Source organism: Triticum aestivum, chromosome 5D, assembly GCF_018294505.1.
Source record: "Triticum aestivum cultivar Chinese Spring chromosome 5D, IWGSC CS RefSeq v2.1, whole genome shotgun sequence".
In the NCBI taxonomy this organism is placed as follows: domain Eukaryota; kingdom Viridiplantae; phylum Streptophyta; class Magnoliopsida; order Poales; family Poaceae; genus Triticum; species Triticum aestivum.
Window position 1 is genome coordinate 374,945,551 of NC_057808.1, and position 21,061 is coordinate 374,966,611.

At 50.7% G+C, this 21,061-nt stretch overlaps 1 long non-coding RNA gene and 2 pseudogenes across 1 annotated transcript; 1 reads left to right on the forward strand and 2 right to left on the reverse strand.

The window, feature by feature from the left end:
* Positions 1-840: 840 nt before the first annotated feature.
* Positions 841-4,055, reverse strand: LOC123120656 (receptor-like protein 2; annotated as a pseudogene).
* A 668-nt stretch (positions 4,056-4,723) lies between these two features.
* Positions 4,724-6,830, reverse strand: LOC123121893 (receptor-like protein 3; annotated as a pseudogene).
* Positions 6,831-8,188, forward strand: LOC123121894 (uncharacterized). The gene is made up of 3 exons (XR_006459930.1): positions 6,831-7,299; positions 7,577-7,698; positions 7,831-8,188. It is a non-coding gene; the product is annotated as an uncharacterized lncRNA (long non-coding RNA).
* Positions 8,189-21,061: the final 12,873 nt, after the last annotated feature.

Genomic DNA, 21,061 nt, shown 5'->3' on the forward strand with positions numbered 1-21,061 from the left:
GAGCGACCTCTTATAGGAGCAACGAGATGAAACTGAAATGGACGCACTAATTCTCATTAAGGAGAGGAGAAACAGACGCACTAAAAATCCTATTAAGTGGTCAGTTTCGTCTCCCATTAGTAGGCAAATCGTTTCAAGTTCTTGCATGACAAAATATGCTAGTACGCACGGTATGAAGAAACCAATGTACTAATGAAGAAATGAAACCAAAACCAAAATATTGATGCCATCAATGAGGAGATGAATGTCATCATTCACCACCATTCGGTTTCATTTTCCACTGGCGCAAATATTTTAACTTCTTTCTTGTCATGCATGAACGTGCCACATGGGCCTATGGGATTTTTCTAGAAATTATTGGATATAACAGATGGTTCAAATCCCAATAATTCTAACAGAATCGTGCAGCTCGCAACGCGCGCTGTACGGAGGTACATCTCGCAGAAACACTTGCCACGGACGGTTTTGCTTTTCGAGATGCGCGGCTTATAAAATCTGTTCAATGTGGATGGGTTTTCTCGTCCAAGCTACTATACACTGTCCTTGTTCTAAGAAGATTTTGTGATAGCAGTGACCCGTATTTACGATACCACTGTACATTTAATCAGTTCATGTTGCTTAGTGGTATCCTGCCCTCGGGAAGCAAAGTAACTGTGAAAATTGAAGTTTCAGTACAGAATTCGTTTTCCTGAAAGAAGAAGGAAAAAAATTACGGAGCACCAACAATATGAGATGAGTTACAAGTACAGAAAGCTTCCGCCAACAATCGTACATTGTTACATACTTGTAAGTCTCCACGAAATGGAATCACTCTTCACACTGGAATATTCTTGTAAACTTAATTATGACTCAGCACATTGTGGAAGCTTGTTCCATGGACATTTTGCTAAACCAGATAGCAGCCTCTAATCTCGAAGAAGTAGAGATAGACCGATATGGAAACTGGACAGTCCTAGCCAAAAAACCTTGATAAGACTAGCTGATCATACTACACCCCTACACCAAAGAATGCGGTGAAGGCAATCGCGAAGGCGGCCTTGTAGTCAGTTTGTTTGGTTGCCATAATGGTTTGGTGGGTGGACGTGTTGAAGCTGGACCACATTTGTGAGTGAGCATAGAGCCACAGAGCTTCGGATTCCCATCGAAGCTAGAATTTTGGAATGTGTTAAACTGACCTCTGGATGGAATAGGACCTTCTAGGTCATTGTTAGAACTGTTGAATGCTGAAAGGAAGTGCGGGCTGTTCAGTGCAGCTGGGATTGCACCAGTGAGATTGTTGTTCAAGAAGTCTAGTACCTGCAGGTTTGTGAGATTGCATACTGATATTGGGATGTGTCCTGATAGGTCGTTGAAGCTCAAATTGAGTGAGCAAAGGAATTTCAGCCGGGCGATCTCCCGGAGGGATCTGACAAGCTATTTTATTGCTGCTTAGATCCAGCACTCCGGCGAAAGCAATGGGTATGCGGTACTGAAGTGATAGACCCTTATAAACTGGTAGTTTGAAGACCCTCGGGTCTAAACTGGCTTTAGTCTTCTCTGACTGCAACATTTGCATATCCGCCAGGTCTGTTCGAATTTCCCCAGTGAGGCTGTTGTTTGATATGTCTAGATAGAAGAGGTGCTTTAGGTTTTTGATCCAGGCTGGTGTTGATCCAGCAAGTTGATTTCCAGATAATATAAACATATCTCATTTTGCTAGCTTCGACATCCAAAGAGGTATTTTACCTAGCAATGAGCAATCATAAGGAAAGAACCTGAAGATTCTCAAAACCATCAATAAAGTCATCCTCTGGCATTAACTCGCCCCTGAAGCTGCTTCCCATGAGCAGTGTGTTAAGCTTGGTGTACCTCTGAAGAATGTGAAGCGCATTTGTGATGTTTGTGAAAGAGTTCATAGCAAGTGAAAGGAAGGTGAGGTGCTTCAGACACCTATTCTTGGTGAGAGCTGCCCATGTAAGTTGTTGCCAGATAGCTGCAATGCAGTCAGATTGCTGCAGGTATACAAACTTTCTGGAACTCTGCCGTTGAAGTTGTACAAAACATCTAGTGTACTTAGCCTAGGCAGGGTGGAGAAGTTGACCTTGCTAAGTTCTCTGCTAAGGTTGTTGCTCTTGAAGTTAATTGTTATCACATTTGTGTAGTAACTCAGGGCTGATGGCAGCTCCCTTGATATGTTGTAGTCCAAATGCAACTCTTCTAGTCTCTCGAGCTCACCAATGGAATCCGGAATCTGCCGCTGAAACCCTTCCAAGGTCTAGTGTCACCAGATTGCTGAGTTTCATTATCTGAGCACCATCAAGCTCTCCATCTAGAATATTGTTAGGAAGTGAGAGGTACTCCAGCAAGGAAGCATTGAAGAGTTCATTTGGGAGATTCCCGCTGAGGTTATTCTGTCCAGCTTTGAGCACTCTGAGCATGGCGCAGTTACCAAGTTCGAGGGGAATGCTGCCTGTAAATATGTTGTAACAGAGATCAAGCACAGCGAGGGATGGTGAGCTGCCGCACAAATGACTTGGTATCTGCCCAGTGAAGCTGTTATTGCTAGTGTTGAGTGTGACCAGATTGTTCGTCGCCTCCCATGTGGTGGATGATGGAAACTGTCCTGTTAACAAGTTGCTCGAGATGTTCAGTACCTGTAGAGGCCAAGCAGGGGTTGAAGATGGCAACTCTTGCATGTCCCCGTTTAGGTTGTTGAAGCTGACATCAAGGACGATGATGCTACCGGCCGGCACCAGTTCTAGTGGCAGGCCATCTCACAGTGAGTTCTGGGACAGGTTGAGGTGCAAAAGGCCAGAAGGTTGCCGAGGGACGGCGTTATGCGCCCCTCAAAGCCCTTCAAAGCCAATGAAACATCTGTGACTGCCCCATCCAGGCCACAGGTGACCCCTTCCCATTCACAGCAGTCTCTGCCGTTCTGCTTCCAGGACGCAGGCGAGGCCACCATCACACGACAGACTACTGAGGAACTGCAGGAGGGATTGCTTCTCCTTCTCTGTGCAAGAACTGGTGGGAGGGGCCAAGGAGATCAGCAGCACAAGGGCAAAGAATGTTAATTTTCTGCTTCACTTCGTGTATGGAAAATAGAGTGGCTGCATGGTTTTTGTGCTGAAACTAGCGTAGAAGTCAGATGCTTAAGCCGTGCTGTAGTTGGGTAAGGCATCAATGGTCTAATAATAAAAGAGCATGAGGGGAAAGAAAGAAAATTGGGGTCAACAAAATCGGACACCAGCAGCTTCTAGTTCACACTGATGTTTCAGTGTTTCGCTGTTGGCTGCCTTCTATACTCTAATGCCAAGTCAATCGCCCATTTTTCCTGACAACTGACCGCACAAAACATATCTTTTCTGGTCATCCTTGACCCAATCCTTATTGAGTTTTAACAGCATATCATAATTATGCTTGACCAGACATCACTTCTATTACTACCCTCATGAAACCAATCTAACAATACTGAAAAAAATTTACCACTTCTTGATGCATCCTTTGCTTAACAAGAAAAGACGTGAATCCAAGAAAAGGAAGCTGTTTTTCGGAAAAAGGTTGAGAAAGACGTCAACAACAATTGCTGAAGGTTTGCGAAGATTTGATCAGCAAGATAGTACAGGGAAGCATTATTGCGAAAGGCGCTTTCGGTTAAGAGCAATCATTGGCTTATTTATCAATATGTGAACGACGCCAAGTGGGTGATATGTGTCTCTTCCATCCTCTTTGACCTGAGGCGTTTAGTTGCCCACTGGCACACTATTATTGCCTGATGTTTACATTTGCTGTTTTTTTTTTCATTCTCCTGGCTCCACTTGCGCACTATTATTGTGGATTTGTGGTTTCCATCTGAACTCGGAAGAAGTTCAAAGTAAACTCTGGACAGCGTGTGGGAGTGGCGGATTTTCTTTAGATAATGGCAGTTGAGTGTTTGAATCATTAGTTGCTTGGTTCTGAAGCTCTGGTCCTCGTGTGGACATGGTCTTTAGGGTGGAACCAGCAGGCAATACAGTGCATGAACTGTTAATTAGTAGTTGAATGATTGGTGTTAAGTTAAAAATAAAGTACCACATTTTCATTTCATGCAATTTTTTTTTGTTTTAAGATGGTGTTGTGCTGATTATCAGTCTTAGGTGTAGCTCTACCCATTATTGTTGGGGTTTCTTCTTTATCCCGTGTTCTTGTGTTCAGGTTCAGGTTCAGGCATGCATTGGACAAAAACAAATTCCTGGTTTGGCCGTTCTGGTTCAGGTTCAGGCACGGATTGGATGAAAACAAATTCCTGGTCTGGTACCCTTTTTCTGCGAGATAACAAATTCCTGGTTTGGTACCCCTTTACCATGAGATAGTGAAACTGTCAGGTATGCATGTTCTTTTGAATCTAATCTATGCTGATAAATGGACGAGCAATGTATGAATACCCTGTTCTGCACTGAACAATTAGGACGAGTAACATACTACTACCCCCAAGTCCACGTGTCGTCGATGAACATTTTTCTGTCCCCTGACTTGTCTTTCCGAGGGATTTGTGAGCCTCTTCACCAACATGTTGAGTTTCAGATACATTTCTAATGCTTCAGTACTAACAGTCTCGCATTATTACACCTCCACAATCACCCTCACCCTAGAATATTTTTCTATACATAATGATGACTCACACCTAGATTCTCTGGAATGTTGCTGAATAGTAGCCTAATCTCAACTCTGAGCTAAATAAACCGATATTAAAACTGAACTGGTACTAGCCGAAATACCTTGATAAGACTATCTGGTCATACAACACCCCTACACCAAAGAACGCGCCGAAGGCAATCGCGAAGGTGGCCTTGGAGTCAGTCTGTTTGGTTGATACAATGTTGGCTGGACGTGCTTTAGCTGAACCACATTTGTGAACGAGCATAGCGCCACAGAGCTTGTTGTTCCCGTCGAAGCTAAAAGTCTGAAATGTGTTAAACTGACCTCCAGATGGAATAGAACCTTCAAGGTCGTTGTAAGAAATGTTGAATGCTGAGAGGAATTGCAGGCTGTTCAATGCAGCTGGGATTGCACCAGTGAGATTGTTACTCGAGAAGTCTAGTACCTGCAGGTTTGTGAGATTGCATACTGATATTGGGATCTGTCCTGTTAGGTCGTTGAAGCTCAAATTTAGTGAAAGAAGATATTTCAGCTGGCCGATCCCAAGAGGGATCTCGCCAGTTGTTGCTTAGATCCAACACTTTAGGGTATGCAGTGGGTAAACGGTACTGATGTGATGGACCTTCATAAACAGGTAGTCTGAAGACAATTCGGTCAAAATGGGCTTCAGTTGTTTCTGACTTCAGCATATGCATATCCATCAGTGCTGTTGGAATTTCCCCGGTGAGGCTATTGTTTCTTATGTCTAGATGGAAGAGGAAGTTTAGACTGCTGATCCAGTCAGGTATTGGTCCAGTAAGTTGATTGCCATATAAAAATAACATTTCCAAGTTTGTTATCTTTGATAGCCAACGAGGTATTTTTCCCAACAATGAGCACCGATCTATCGCAAGAGCCTGAAGATTTGGAAAACCATCAAGTATATCATCCTCTGGCATGTGCTCTCCCATGAAATTCCACCCGATAAGCAGGGTGATAAGGTTCCTGCAGCTCTTAAGGATCCGAAGTGCATCTGTGATGTTTCTAAAAGAATTATGAGCAAGTTATAGGAAGGTGAGGTACTTCAGATCGCCAATTCGTGGTGAAAGCTGCCCATCTAAATGGTTGCTAGACAGCCGCAGTGCAGTCAGGTTGCTGCAAGAGTATATACTTTCTGGAATTGTGCCAGAGAAGCTGTTGTACAGAAGGTCTAATATCTTTAGATTGGGCAGGCTGGAGAAATTGACCTTATTGAGCTGTCCACTGAAGTTGTTTGTCTTGAGGTCGATTATTCTGAGATTCGTGCAGTTGCTTAGAGCATATGGCAGCTCCCCTGACATGTTGTTGTTGTCCATATGGAACAACTCCAATTTCTTGAGCTGGCCTATGGAATCAGGAATCTTGCCACTGAAAATGTTCCCTCCAAGATCAAGCGTTACTAGATTTCTGAGGTTGGGCAGGTGTGCATCATTAATAGCTCCATTTAAATAATTTTTAGGAAAAGACAGGTATTCCAACAAAGTAGCATTGAAGAGTTCATCTGGGACTTCTCCGCTGATGTTGTTGTACCCGGCCCTGAGCTCCCTCAGCTTGGAGCAATCACCAAGTTGTTTGGGGATGTTGCCACTGAATTTGTTTAAACACAGATTTAGCACGGCTAGGGATGGTGAACTGCTACAGAAATGAGTTGGTATGTGCCCTGTAAAGCTGTTATTACTTGCGTTGAGTGCTATCAGATTCTCCATTGCTTTCCATGTGGTGGATGGAAACTGTCCTGCAAATAGGTTGCTTGAGATGTTCAGTACCTGCAGAGGCCGGGCAGGGGTTGAAGATGACAACTCGTGGAGTGTCCCATTGAGCTGGTTAAAGCTTACATCAAGGAAGATGATGCTGCTGGACGGCACCAATTCCAGCGGCAGACCACCGGACAGCGAGTTGTGAGAGAGGTCAAGGTACTGCAGCCCGGTGAGGATCCCAAGGGACTGTGAGATTTTCCCCTGGAGGCCCTTCGAAGGCAGCAAGATTTCGGTGACCGTCATATCTTTCCTGCAGGTGATCCCTTCCCACTTGCAGCAATCCGTGTTGTTCCGCCATGAGGCTGCAAGGCCACCGTCCTGTGAGAGCTCGGCAAGGAACTGGAGAAGGGAGTTCTTCTCATGCTGTGTGCAGGAACTTGCGGGAGAGGCCAAAGAGATCAGCAGCACAAGAGCGAGGCCGAGGGAAGGTATGTGCATTTTGTTGTTGCGTGTCTTGTTTGAAAATTGGAGGGGCTGCATGGTTTCTGTTGAAACTAGCATGGAAGCCAGATCCTCAACTTATGCACTGGCTAGATAAGGCATCAATGGTCTTATGGAAAAATAGCATGAGACGAACAAAGAAGCTGCTCTTGCTCCCATTAATTTTTTTGCCCCTTGCAGTCGTAGCCGTTATGAAGAAGTTTGGGTCAAGGATTCCGTTGCTGTTGTTTTCGATTATACTTTCTTGGTGTCTCCACTGGTGCATTATTACGGACCTTGGACTGGGATTTGTGGTTAGCATGGATCCGATCTGGGTAGGACTTGGTAGTGCGTGAGGACTGAGGACTGATGAATAGCAGTGGCAGGCTGACTGGTCACTTGTGTGGACGGTGGACATGGTCTGTCGAACAGAATCCGGTTATGATTCGGGGATCGAAGGTTTGGAGAGCGATTTTTCTACACCCAGGTAGTACATAGCACCACGGTGAATAGTAAAATAAAAAAATGGCAAAAAAATTCTGAAACTTAAGGATCATGTTTAGTTCAATAGTATCGTATCCAGTTTTGATGATCTTTAGTTCTTTACTGTATGTGTAGCTGCACTTACTCCTTTGTAGTATCTCTGTACGAGTATTTGTCATTGATCATCAGTGCAGACGTGTCCGCATTTAACCCGAAGCATATCAGCATCATTATACTTTCATAAAACCACATGTTTAACCAGTATTTTCACTTTGCAACAGATAATCTGAACGCAGTTTGGTCCAGCTCTACCGTCTTGCTCGATCCCAGGACGTCAGGTCACCAGCTGGTCCATGGCAACGTGGACGGCGAGCTCTGCCAAGTGATCGAGAACGTGACATGGGTATGTATGGTCCAACTATGTGATGAATGAACTATGTCGATCATTTTGCTCAATTTGGTGATGAAATTACGATTAGTTTCATGGCATTGCTCCTGATCCCTTTCTGCACGCTTGTGCCTCGCCAAGGAGCAGGCCTAGGCTGCCCGTCGTCTGGTCAGGATCATCTCCTCATTGTCCGACGGGGGCACGACGCGCGACGACTGTCCTCCGGCCGTCGATGCCTACATGGAGGAATACTACCGGCGCTCCGGAGACCCCAAGGAAAAGGACCGGCGAGGAAATGGTTAAGTCCAGCGCCCCTCCATTTATTAGGCTATCTATCTATAGTTTATCTATCGATTGTATCTAGGTGGTGAACTTGCACATTTTGTGACCCGTTGTAAAACTTTATCCCAGATCTTTGTATTGCTACATAGTGTTTATCACATTGTATGGGCAACATGGATTTGGGAGGCCGGATCTCATTTCTCCGCATCCACGGAGGTCTTCCATTTGCATCAAATTTGATATCTATATGTCCTCTCCGGCCGGTAGGCTTGCTCGTTGGCGACGTCCTTCGGGTGGCGGCGGTGCCACTCCGCCATGCCTCGCTCGTCCTCCTCGGCGATGAGGAGGCGGCACTGCCGCCGAGTGTGCTCCGCACGGTCCTGGTCCGTAATAATACGAGGCGGAGGGGCGACGTCCTGCGCCTGCTGGCGCGTGTAGACGTCCTGAAAGTTCATCTGCGCGCGCGGCCTGTCTAGGCGCCACGCCGCCGCGTCGTACGCGCGGGCGGCCTCGTGCGCAGTCTCGAAGGTGCCGAGGCCGAGCCGGACGTCGCCGGACCGGATCTCGGCGTAGTACCAGCCGTTGGGGCGTTGGCGGACGCCGCGGTAGCCCGACGCTCCTTGGCGGCGCGGCGGCATGGTGGCGCGTCGGTGGCGGGGCGCTGGAGCGGCGAGGAAGCAAAGGGAGCTACGAGGAAGCGGTGGAGAGCGCGCGTGGCAGTGTGGATAGCCGCATGGCGAGCGCCGCAATTTATAGGCGCGCCGGAAGCGGTGCGTCAAATCTAGCGCGTGAGCTGCCGCCTTTTCCCGCGCGTGCGCAATCGTTTCCCGCCATCGCTGGAGCGCGCGAAAATGTCCTGCGCGCGCTAAAGAGCCAGTTTACCGCGCGCGCGCATCTTTTGGCGCAGCTGTTGGAGATGCTTTTAGATCTTCCTAATGCGCGGAAGGAAAGAAGGGTACATACTGAAATGTAAACACTATCTAATACAATAGGTAGTCGCTCCGGCGCTTTCTGTTTACTTGGACACAATGCAAAGAATGTCGTGCTATTTGGAATTGTCTCAATAAAAGTAAATATCCAGTATAGTTATTCCTATAACCCATAAAAATGTCATAATTTAGAAGGTTTTTTAAAATTGAAGCTTCCAATAGGCATGTTGACTCACGGCTGGACATTATAGATGAATACTTACGCAACATGGTATAACACAATAAGCAGTAGGCATAGACAGCTTTATATTTGCTTTTCACAGATTTCACAAAGAGAACAAATGATTCAAGATTAGCAAAACATAGTAACAATGTCCAGTTCCATGTTTGTGCATTATAAGTGAAGGTTAAATATCCCACTGATTTGTATATGCTTTTCAAAGATTCAATATAGAGGGAGCAAAATAATATTCACTCCCGGCCAACTAAACATGATAACAAAGTACAGTGTCACATATATGCATTATAAGTGAAGATTAAAGAACAGGGTTACAGAACTAAGACTGAGCAACGAGCGGTGGAGGAACGGGAACGCTTGTAAAATCTAGGAAAAGAGATTCACAATCGAAGTGTTACATATGAGTAAGTCCAAGGAAATGACTTGTACATGCCATCACCTCTCTGGATGGCCATGCAAACTCAAATTTTCCATGTGTGGAGCATCCTCGACACTGCAAGACAAGATTGATCATTTCATATTCACGCATGGAAACCTATTTCCAAAACTTGAATCAACAAATTAAGAAGCTGGAGATAAACAGAACAATAGTTACAATATTTAACCATAATACATAACGATTTTCTTTTTGGCTGACTAAGCACACTCAAATAACTGAACTGGAGAAGTATGTTGCATGATCACAAATAACTAAGCTAATATTCAAGATGACACATATGGATGTAGTAAAAATATGGGAATTTGGCACCTTTTGTCGCTGACATAAGGTACAACAATGGTTAAGACTTAAGATAAACGAATGCAAAGGATCGATATAAACTATCTCTACTTATAGATGTGTGTATACAAACTGCTACAGAGACAGCTAAACTGAGGGGTGGCTTAGGAAGAGGATTTATTTAAGGGGTGGCCAGTAATTTAGACAGCAGATTAATTAAACCAGTTTGGCAAACATTCTGGACACACAACAATTCAAATACAAATACTTGGTAATTACCTCTTAAGAGGTCCTTATTTTCAACAGGATAGTTTTTTTTACCTGTATGTTTAGAAAACCACTAAATTTCATTTAAAATACGATATCATTTTTATTACCCTAGAAAACGTTCATATTTCCTTCTACATGTGTCAAGAGCACATGGTAAAACCGAAATTGTCGGGTGGTAGGTGCGACATATGCCAACGGGTGGCTTATCATTGTGGGAGCCAGTAAGACATCGCCGGTGCCTGGAAACGGGATAAGGCGAAGACATGCACGCCGGCGGATCTTACCTAGGTTCGGGGCTCTCCGTGGAGATAACACCCCTAGTCCTGCTCTGCGGGGTCTCCGCATGATCACTAGATCAATACAAGTAGCTACAAGTGCTCCTTGAGCTGTTTGGCTAGGGGAAGAAGAAGGGCAAGGCTAGCTCTCCTTTTCTCTCTATGTGGTGTGTGAAACTATGTGAGATCAACCCTTTGCATGGGTGTCCCGGGGGGTTTATATAGGCCTACCCCCAGGGGTACAATGGTAATCCGGCTGGGTGCGGGTCCCAGCCGTCAGTGTCTGTGCTCGCCGGCTTCTCCGCCGGCCATTGGGGCCCGCCGACTGGTGGGTCCCGCCGGCTGCCGACCTCTTGGCCGACAGGCCAGCCCCACCGCTTGGGGGCCTTGTCGGCGGTTGGTTACTGTTGCCTCGCCTCTGATGACGAGGGCTTTGTCGAGGTAAGCGTGGCTACAGTGCCGCCGCCTTGCGGGCTCTCACTGTAGCCTCACCTCGTCTTGTCTCCTTAATGATGCACATGTTACGAGGGAGGGAGGTAGCCGGCTATTGGGAGTCGGCTACGCCCTTGGCCGACTAGGGGAGGTCGGGCCGCCTTCGAGCGTCTCTCTGGCTAAAGGGGCCCGCCGCCCGCGGGCCGTACTGGCGCCTGTCGTGGGTGACATCGAGGTCAACATGGCTACAGTGCCGCACCGGACGGGGGATGGCTAACCCGTACGGCGCCCTGTGGCCATGCCTGTTCCGGGATTCGGGGGTAGTGGGCTGTACTGCGGCCACGCCCCGTCTTATCACCGTTATGTGGGTGCAGCCCTGGTGGGTGCAGTCTTGGCCGGCTTCTGGGAGTCGGCTCTCTTCATGGCCGTCTTCTAGGAGTCGGTCCTCTTGGGGCCGGCTTCCTGGAGTCGGCCATCTCGTAGTTTTCTTCGGGAAGGTTTTTGAGGCCGGGTCGCCTTCTGGTAGTCGGCCCTGGGGATAGCCGGCCGGAGGAAGGCGGCCCCATGCTCTGGATGCTTGAAGGCTCGAATGGCCTGATAATTCCTTGAAGAGCCAGGGGGAGTCGGTTAGGCTACCCGTGGCCATTTACTCCGACAGTAGTCCCCGAAGCTGGTTGGGCTTCGAGGCTGAGAGGAGGTCGAGAAGCTCGGTCAGCTTCTTATCTTGACGAGCCAGCAGCTGGGAGTCGGCTTCGGTTGGGCGCGCCGTCTTGGCGAAATTTCTAAAGTCGAAAGGCGGGAGTCAGTTGGTGCGCGCGCCGGGCTGCGGGCCGGCCGCTCGCCGCCCGCGAACCACGTGGCATCCTCCGGCTGAAAAATGCCTGCCAACCCACGCGCGCGACAGGACGTCGCCGCAAGCCGGGGGCCCACCACTCCTAGGCCTAGGCCCAGGCGCGGATTCTCTGTGGCCCAAAGCTGTCCGCACGCCTCCGGCGGCGGTTTTCGCACGCCGTTAGGGCTCAATAATCGCGGGACGTGGGGGAGTGGGCGCAGTTAATCCCACGTTCCCCCCCACGCCTCGCCTCCTCGGCTTCGCCGCACGAGGCTATAAGTAGGGGGAGGAGGGGAAGCGGCAGACGCTCGCACGCTCCTCTTCTCTCCGCCATCTTCTTCCTCCTCCTTTCCATTGCAGCAGCGCCTCGCCGCCGCGCCGTCCCACCAATCTTCACTCCACCCCGCAGCTTTGCCGCCGCTGGGCCGTGCTTTCTCCGCCGCCGCACCCTTCCTCGCCAGCTTCTCGCCATCATGCAGTACGGCGGGGACTAGGACGGCTCCAACGTCCATATGGACCACGTCGACTTCCTCCGCAAGACGCGGCGGTTGCCCGGCAAGGACCAGGTGCGGGTCCGTCTTGCACCGGAGAAGGAGATCACGCCGGCGCTGGAGGAAGGCGAGCGGGTAATCTTTCGCTCGCACTTCCTGCGCGGCCTCGGCCTGCCGGCGAGCGCTTTCTTCCGCTCCTTCCTCGAGTTTTATCAGCTCCAGCCGCACCACCTCACTCCAAACACGGTGGTGCTGCTGTCCGCCTTCGTCACCCTGTGCGAAGGCTTTCTCGGCGTTCTCCCCACCCTCGAGCTCTGGTGGGAATTCTTCCAAACCAAGCTCGGCACCCGCATGCAGGGCGTGCCGGCTCAGAGCGGCGCCTTCATCGCGATGCGGAGGCCGGCAGCCGACAACCCCTTCCCCGTCATCACGTTGATCCAGTCGGTGAAGCGCTGGCAAAAGTCGTACTTCTACGTGAAGAACGTCGCCCCGCAAGGCGACTACATCAACTTGCCGGCTTACGTAGCCGGCCCGCCGGCTGGGAGGCGGCCCCAGTGGTCCTATCGGGCCGTGACGCTGTCGCCGGCTGGAGTCGCGGCCGTCGCCCAACTCCGGGTAATGATCCAGTCGGAGGGCCTAACTGGGTCCGACCTGCTGGCCGCCTTCGTCGCGCGCCGGGTGCTTCCGCTTCAAAGCCGCCCTCATCTGATCTGTCAGATGAGCGGCCAACTCAATCCAAGTCGGATGTGCACCAAGGATATGCCGCACGACGAGGTGGCTCATATGGTGAATTATCTTGCGAACTGCAAGCTCTCCGCAGAGTGGCGGTTTGGCAAGGAGCCGTACTCCCGTGCTCATCCCCTGCCTACGGTATGCTTTCTTTATCCTTTCTTCTCTTAGTTTTGTCGCCAAGTTTTTCTTGGCCGACTCTGACTAGTCGGCACGTCTTGGCAGAGCCCTCTCCTTCGACCTCGGCCGGGTCGGGGCCGGATCGCCGATTTCTCCCCGACCGGGCGGAGCATGACTTGGAGGACCACGACTTGGGGGCGGCCGCCATGGACGACAACACCGAGGCGGGAGGCGGCGAAGCAGGCGGCTCCGGGCTTGGAGCCAGCTTCGACGACTGGCCGGATGACGATGAGGCGGAAGTCGTCCCGCGCCGCCAGCCGGCGTCCGGCCATGGCGCCGGTTCCTCCGCCGCGCCGCCTGCTCGGGGCGGCGGGCAGAAGCGCCGGGCCGCGTCGGGCTTGTTCGGCAGTCGGCCGAAGAAGCCCAAGGGTGGGGCGGCGGCGACCAGGCGGGATGAGGCGGCCGCGAAGGCGGCCCACTTCCGCAAGGTGGTGAAGCAGCCGCAGACGGTGTCGGCGTAAGTGTATATTCTTTTGCATACTCTTTCTTCTTTTCTTGTCGATTTCTGAATCCTTGCCTTGTCTCAAAAAATCAGGGCTCCGCTTTCTCTTGAGCGGGTTGCTGCTGCCTCCGTGGTTGGGTCGCCGGGAGGATCCGGGAGCACCCGCCGTGTGGACCCCCGCCCTGAGCTTCAAGCGGCGACGGAGCGAAATGCGCGCGAGGCGCGGGAGGAGCGGGAGGCGGAGGAGCTGAGGGCGGCTGCCGCCAAGGCGGCACAGGAGGAGGAGGAGTCGGCGAAGGCGCATGCCGACGCGGCGGCCAAGGCCCAGGCAGAGGCTGCAGCCGCAGCGACAGCAGAGGGGGTCTTTCTCATCACCCCCCTTCGTGTCGCGGCGCCCGAGGTCCTGGAGCCCCCGCCGGAGGAAGCCGGCGGCGACTTGCCGGGGTTGGAGAGGGAGGACGACGTCGTCGTCCCGGAGAGGGAGGCGGCACCGTCCTTGCCGACTGGGGCGGCCCAAGGCAGCCGGCCTAACGTGCCGCCTGCGTAATCGGCTGGGGGCGAGCCGGCTGCGAGGACGGACCTGGTGGTCCAGTCGCCATCGCGCCAGCGCGCGGGGAAGGCCACTTCGGCTCCGGACCCGCAGAAGGCCGCGTGCTCCAGCTCGTCGGCCCAGGATGTGGAGGCGGCCAGCGCCAGCGCGGGGTGGACACCGGGTGGAGGGACGGCCGTGGTGAATGTGGCGGCGCAAGAAGTCCGGAACCGGCTTCAGTCCCAGGCCGCGGCGTTGAGGCAATATAATGACGAGTTCCTCGCGACGCGGGCGGCCATTCGGGTAAGTCTTCCCGTTTTTGCTTTTTGATCTTGGTTTCTTCCGTGGGGGCGCGTGTAACGCCCACGATGCGGCTATATCTCCCAGGTGTCGAGGCACGACTTAGAGGCATAACCGCATTGTGGTTTTGTCGCAAGAAGGGTCATCTTCACACAATCCCATGTAATGAACAAGAATGGGATAAAGAGTTGGCTTACAATCGCCACTTCACACAATACATAAATATAATTCATACATCATTCAAAATACACACATAGACCGTCTACGGTCAAGAACCAAATGAAAATAAGATAACCCCAAAAGCTAGATCCCCGATCGTCCCAACTGGGCTCCACTACTGATCATCAGGAAAAGATACATAGTAACGACCACGTTCCTCATCGAACTCCCACTTGAGATCGATCCCATCATCTGCACTGGCATCGTCGGCACCTGCAACTGTTTTGGTAGAATCTGTGAGTCACGAGGACTCAGCAATCTCACTCCCGCGAGATCAAGACTATTTAAGCTTATAGGAAAGGATGGTGTAATGAGGTGGAGCTGCAGCAGGCACTAAGCATATATGGTGGCTAACATACGCAAAAGAGAGCGAGAAGAGAAGCAACGGAACGGGCGTCATCTAGAAATGACCAAGAAGTGATCCTGAACTCCTACTTACGCCATTCATAACTCAAACCGTGTTCACTTCCCGAACTCCGCCGAGAAGAGACCATCACGGCTACACACACAGTTGGTGTATTTTAATTGGGTCAAGTGACAGGTTCTCTACAACCGGACATTAACAAATTCCCATCTGCCTCATAACCGCGGGCACGGCTTTCGAAAGATAATACCCTGCAGGGGTGTCCCAACTTAGCCCATCATAAGCTCTCACGGTCAACGAAGGATAAACCTTCTCCCGGAAAAACCCGATCAGTCTCGGAATCCTGGTTTACAAGACATTTCGACAATGGTAAAACAAGACCAGCAAAGCCGCCCGAATGTGCCGACAAATCCCGATAGGAGCTGCACATATCTCGTTCTCAGGGCACAACGGATGAGCCAGACGTCGGGTTGGCATAGACCCTGGTTGCCCAGGGGGCGCCGGACATCGCTCGGTTTGGGCCAGCACTCGAAGGAGCACTGGTCCGGGGGTTTAAAATAAAGATGACCCTCAGGCTCGCGAAAACCCGGGGGAAAAGGCTTAGGTGGCAAATGGTAAAACCAAAGTTGGGCCTTGCTGGAGGAGTTTTATTCAAGGCGAACTGTCAAGGGGGTCCCATAAATCACCCAACCGCGTAAGGAACGCAAACTCAAGGAACATAATACCGGTATGACAGAAACTAGGGCGGCAAGAGTGGAACAAAACACCAGGCATAAGGCCGAGCCTTCCACCCTTTACCAAATATATAGATGCATTAATTAAACAAGAGATATTGTGATATCCCAACATATCCATGTTCCAACATGGAACAAACTTCAACTTCACCTGCAACTAGCAACGCTATAAGAAGGGCTGAGCAAAAGCGGTAACATAGCCAAACAACGGTTTGCTAGGAAAGGATGGTTAGAGGCTGACATGGCAATATGGGAGGCATGATATAGCAAGTGGTAGGTAGCGCAGCATGGCAAAAGAACGAACAACTAGCAAAGCAAAGATAGAAGTGATTTCGAGGGGTGGTCATCTTGCCTGCAAGGTTCTCAGAGTTGTCGAGAGCTTGATCCTCGTAAGCGTACTCAACAGGTTCCTCGTTCATGAACTCGTCTCCCGGCTCTACCCAAGACAAGAACACAAGCAATGGAACCACAATCAATCACGAGAAATGCACAAGCAACATGATGCAAAACATGAATGATATGCAAGATATGATATGCGGTGCATATGCGTGCTCCGGAAGGAAAATGATGAGCAAGGCAGTAACTTGGCAAACCAAGCATGCCACTGGAAAGATGAGATGATTTCGGTCAAAATCGATATAAAGATCACCGGAAACGGATGCACGGTTTGCAAATGGCAAGCAAAACAAGAATGACACGAATCTGCGATTAACAGCATGATAGCACTTAGAATGCAACAAGTAACAATGCTACAACACTCCAACATAGCAACAAGGCATATGACAGTAGTCTACACGCGCAAAACGGAGCTATATGCAAAGAGTTATGATGCTATGAACAAGACAAGATACTGTGTAAATCTCAGGACTTAGGGCAAAAAAGAGAGGGAGAGAGGTCAACCCTAATCTCGATCGGATCTGGCTCGAGGCTCGGGCCGGCCGGAGTTCGGACGGGGACGCCGGCGGGGCGGCGCCGGAGGGCGGCGCCGGCCGGGGACGGCGGGAGGAGGCGACGGCGTGCGGCGCGCGGCGCCGGAGGAACCGGGCACGGGGCGGCGGCGCTCGGCCCCGGCGGTTGGAGGCGGCGCCGGCAGGGTCCGACGCGGAGGCGCGGCGGCGCGGGGAGGCGATGGCATCGGCGGCGGGGCGAGGCGCGAGGCGGCGGAGGAGGAGGCGGCGGCGCGGGGATCCGCGGGCGGGAGGCGGCGAACGGGCCCGCGGGCTCGCGACGGGCTTCGCGGGCCGGCGGCGGTGGAGCGGCGGCGGGGATAGGTGGCAGCGTGCGGTTGGCCGGGCGGCGGCGGCGACTTCGTCCGGCGCCGGGCGAACGTGTCCGGCGCGCGGAGGGACGAAGGTTAGGGTTTGATCTGTGGAAAAATTCGGAGGGGGAAGGAGTTTTATAGGTAGAGGGAGCTAGGAGAGTCCAAATGAGGTGCGGTTTTCGCCCACATGATCATGGTCGAATGACCTAGAGCATGGAAGAGAGTTTGGTGGGTTTTGGGCTGGTTTTGAGGGGGGTTTTGCTGCAACACACAGAAGGCATCTGCGGTTAACCGGTTAACCGTTGGAGTACCAAACGACCTTCAAATGGAACGAAACTTGACCGGTGGTCTACCGGTGGTATACCAAGGCCACTTGACAAGCCTCGGTCGATTCCGAGAATGTTTGACACCCGCTCATGAAAGAAAAACAAGAGGGGGCACCGGAGGAGATGGGAGCGCCGGATTGCAAAACGGACAACGGGGAAAATGCTCGGATGCATGAGACGAACACGTATGCCAATGCAATGCACATGATGACATGATATGAAATGCATGACATGGACAAAATGCAATACGAAAGACAAAACCTGACCACGAAGGGAATATCATAACACATAGCCAAAAATGGCAAGAGTTGGAGTTACAAATATGGAAAGTTACATCCGGGGTGTTACAACACTCCACCACTACGAGAGGATCTCATCCCGAGATCTAGGACTGAAAGAACTCCGGATATTCAGAACGGAGATGGTCCTCGTGTTCCCAGGTGGCTTCCCGGTCGGAATGGTGCGACCACTTCACTTTCAGAAATTTGATTGACTTGTTGCGAGTCTTGCGCTCAGTTTCTTCAAGAATAGCAACGGGGTGCTATGATAAGACAAATCTTCTTGGAGGTCGATCTCTTCGAAGTTGATAGTGCGCTCAGGAGTCTTGAAGCACTTGCGAAGCTGTGACACGTGGAACACATCGTGCACGTTCGCGAAGTTGGAAGGAAGCTCAAGTTGATAGGCGAGGTCGCCTCTTTTTCCAATGATCTTGAAAGGACCCACGTATCTAGGGGCAAGCTTCCCTTTGATACCGAAGCGACGAGTGCCTTTCATTGGAGAGACGCGGAGGTAGACATGGTCTCCGATCTCGAAAGCCACATCACGGTGCTTACTATCATAGTAACTCTTCTGGCGCGATTGCGCGGCTTTGAGATTATCACGGATGACTTTACACATTTCTTCAGCTTCAGTGATTAAGTCATTGCCAAGAAGTTGGCGTTCACCAGTCTCTGACCAATTGAGAGGAGTACGGCACTTTCTGCCATAGAGAATCTCGAATGGGGCCTTGCCCGAACTTGCTTGGAAGCTATTGTTGTAGGAGAATTCGGCATATGGAAGACAATCTTCCCATTTCATGCCAAAGGAAATGACACAAGCCCTGAGCATATCTTCAAGAATTTGATTGACTCGCTCGACTTGGCCACTAGTTTGAGATGGAAAGCTGTGCTGAAGCGAATGTTTGTGCCCATGGCCTTCTGGAAGGAGTCCCAGAACTTAGAGGTGAAGATGCTTCCACGATCAGAAGAAATCAATTGTGGAATGCCGTGCAAGGAGACAATTCTGGAGGTGTATAGCTCTGCCAACTGAGCTGCTGTGATGGATTCTTTGATTGGAAGGAAATGAGCCACTTTAGAAAGCTTGTCAATGACAACGAAGATAGCATCATTTCCGCGCTTGGACTTTGGAAAACCAGTCACGAAGTCCATTTCGATATGATCAAACTTCCACTCTGGGATAGCAAGAGGTTGGAGGAGACCAGCTGGTCGTTGGTGTTCTGCTTTCACTCTTCGACAGACATCACATTCATTCACGAATTGAGCAATTTCTCGCTTCATTCGAGTCCACCAATACGACTGCTTGAGGTCATGATACATCTTCGTACTTCCAGGATGAATGGAAAGGAGAGAATTGTGCGCCTCGTTCATTATGACTTTCCTTAGATCACCTTTAGGAACCACAATCCGGTCCTCGAAGAATAAAGTGTCTCTGTCATCAATGCGATAGCACTTGTATTTGGAAAGACCCTTGTCGATACCACGTTTCACCTTCTTCACCATGGCATCAAGAAGTTGTGCCTCACGAATTTGATCTTCCAAAGTAGGAGAGACTATGAGGTTGGCAAGAAAGCCTTGAGGAACAACTTGGAGATTCAGCTTGCGGAAAGCTTCACAAAGATCCGGTTGGAATGGCTTGAGAATTAAGCTGTTGCAATAAGCCTTCCTGCTTAAAGCATCTGCAATGACATTGGCCTTGCCTGGAGTATATTCAATACTCGGATTGTGCTCTTGAATCATCATTTCAACCCATCGAGTCTGCCTGAGGTTGAGGTTGGGCTGAGTGAAGATATACTTGAGACTCTTGTGATCGGTGAATATGTCCACTTGTCTTCCCAACAAGAGATGTCTCCACGTTATTAATGCATGGACAACTGCCGCCAACTCAAGATTGTGAGTGGGGTAGTTCTTCTCATTGGGCTTCAACTGACGAGAGGTATAGGCCACAACTTTCTTCTCTTGCATTAACACGGCACCGAGACCTTGGAGAGAAGCATCACAGAAAACTTCAAATGGCTTGGATTCCTCAGGAGGAGTTAAGACAGTAGCTGTGACTAGTTTCTCTTTGAGAGTGTTGAAAGCAACGTCACACTCAGGAGACCAGACATACTTCACATGCTTCTGGAGGAGGTTGGAAAGAGGCTTTGCAATCTTAGAGAAATTCTCAACGAATCTTCGGCAATAGCTTGCAAGACCAAGAAAACTGCGGAGCTGCTTGACATTCTGAGGAGGTTCCCAATTCATAATTGCGGACACCTTCTCGAGGTTAACAGCGATGCCCTTGGCAGAGATGATGTGACAAAGGAAAAGAACTTCATCAAGCCAAAACTCACATTTGAAGAACTTCGCATAGAATTGATACTCTCTGAGCTTGTCGAGCACCAATCGCAAATGTTTGGCATGATCCTTCTTATTCTTGGAGAAGACCAAGATATCATCGAGATACACCAGGACGAATTCATTGGTATAGGGGTTTGAATTTGAAATTCATCATCCAAGAGAATACTGGAGGAGCATTGACAAGGCCGAAAGACACGACAGTATATTCATAAGAACCAAAGCTTGTTCTGAATGCTGTCTTGGGAATATCTTCTTCACGAATGCGAATTTGATGATAACCCATACGAAGGTCAAGCTTCGAGAATACTTTAGCACCTTTGAGTTGCTCGAATAGCTCATTGATGTTGGGAAGTGGATACTTGTTCTTGATTGTCTTCTTGTTCAATGGACGGTAGTCGACACAAAGTCGGTCTGTGCCATCCTTCTTCTTTACAAAAAGAACACCACAACCCCATGGAGATGAACTCGGTCTAATCAAACCCAGACGCTCTTGTTCATCGAGCTGTATCTTCAATTCCTTCAGCTCGTTGGGTCCAAGCTTGTATGGACGCTTGTTCAAGCCCGCCTCCAGCCGGCTCACCGCATGCTCCGCCGGCTTCAGCGTGTTGGGGTGCAGGTGCTGGCCGCTCTCTGGCCCGGCGAGGTGATTCCCCGCACACCCACTGGCTGGAGGTAGCGGCCGGCCGCTTCGAGGCCTGGAAGGCTTCTGCGGCTCGGTCAGGCGCCAGGCGGGCGCTGGAGTTCGTCAAGGCCTGGTATCCTGAGCTGAGCTTGGACCAGCTGGCCACCTGGCGGCAGGAGGCCGACACGGAGCTGGAGCCGGTGCAGCCGGCTATCATCCAGCGAGCCTCGGCGATCGCTGACTACACCGACACCAGCGCCTTTGCTCCTGAGGTGGATGACAACGGCGTTGCCCAGTCGGAGGAGTGGTTCGGGCTGAACCTGGCAGATGGCGAGGACTCGGCGGAGGAGATCGACTCCAGCGACGAGGGCGAGGAGGAGGAGGAGGGTGAAGGCGCTGCGCCAGATGGTGGAGCAGCCGGTCAGCCTCAGCTTGACCATGCCTCCAGCAACAAGGCGCGTGCGAGCGCACCGCATGCAGCCGTATATGATCAAGCTGAGACTCGCCAGCCGGCCACTCCTCCAGCCGGCGCTGCCGTCTCCACCGACCAGCCCGGCTCCCCTGCTGCGCCCTTAGTCTAATCCGCTGCC